We start from the raw sequence: 1,590 nt of genomic DNA on the forward strand, positions 1-1,590 counted from the left end.
AGTTAATAAAAAATATTTTAATTAAGTTAGGGGACCATATAACTTTAAACCTAATATATATTTCTCTTTTGTTGAACACATAACCACAAACATCATAGGGAATCTGCACGGGTGCCGGAAAATGAAGCACAACCAGAACTGTGCACAACCACCACCGAAAACCCCTCTTTACCGCCGCCACTAACCACCACCGAAAACCCCTCTTTACCGCCGCCAACTAACCACCACCTCATCTCCCCTCCTTTTATTCACAAAACCCAAAAAAATGCATCAAAATAGCATAGGGAAATCCTAAATCTTTCTGTAAACCAAGAAAATTATAGCAAAACAATCTAAAATATTCTATAAATCCAAAATGCATAAAATTTCAGATGGGTATAGTGGTTGACTCTTCCAGATGCATATCGAAAAATGTCAATCGAGGGTTTTGATTTTGACACTTCAGATAGCGAAGATGATTTAGGGTTATCCATCCCCTTCTAACCATACCTTTTCGTACTCGATTGTCTTCTCCGTCCAAGTTTGTAGGTCTATTCTTCCTTCTGTCTAGATTCGCCAAAAGTTGGTGTCTTGAGTAAGAGAAATCATTGTATTGAGCAAGAGAAATGAGAGAGAGAGAGAGAGAGAGAGAGAGAGAAATAAAAAAGGAGAAAAAGGGATGTTGGAGATGAGGTAGAGAGAGATGAGTAAGTGAGGGTTTGATGGCATAGTCAGAGGTGTCTTGGAGTAGTCATAGATGCCTTGGAGTCGCCAGAGTACTAAGTCGGTGGTGATGCAGGTAGTCAGTACGGGTGGTGAGAGTGGAGGCGAAACATATTAAAGACGAAGGCGGAGAGGTAGTTTATGAACTGTGTAAAGGTTTTAACGCTATTTATTTCTTAAGGCAATAAATAAATGTTTTTTATAATAAACAAATTAATAAATAACAAATAAATACAAAAAGAAACGAAAAAGAAATAAAAACGGTAATATGGTCATTTACGTCTGGTAGGGACGAAACATGCAAGTTTTAAACAAATGAGGAATGGTCCGAGTTAATTTTATAAAATAAGGATTAAACGTGATTTTTAACACTTACACGAGAGACAATTCGTTTAAGTTACTCAACATATCTTCTTGCTAACAAATTAAGCCACATGTTTTGTTTTAAATCTACATTTACATTATCTACAATAAGATTTGATATTTAATAGTAAAAACTATATTTATAAGTAAATTTGTGAGTTAAATAGAAATTATATTTAAAATAAACACAATAAAAATTAGATTTAAAATAAACAATATAAAGTTGCTCTTTAATTTTAAAAGAGCTAGTAATTATAACCATCGATTTAAATTTTCAATTTAACACTCTTTTAAATGATAGGTCATGACTTTAAGTTTCACTATAATATATATATATATATATATATATATATATATATATATATATATATATATATATATATATATATATATATATATATATATATATAGTGTATTATTAATAGACTAGTTTATCGTTAAAAAAAATAATAAAAAAAATTAAAAAAATAACTTAAGATAATTAACTGCAAAAATATTATTTTTATATACCAACACTTTTTGTCT

This window comes from Lactuca saligna, chromosome 5 (genome assembly GCF_052625555.1).
Source record: "Lactuca saligna cultivar CGN05327 chromosome 5, ASM5262555v1, whole genome shotgun sequence".
NCBI classification, from domain to species: domain Eukaryota; kingdom Viridiplantae; phylum Streptophyta; class Magnoliopsida; order Asterales; family Asteraceae; genus Lactuca; species Lactuca saligna.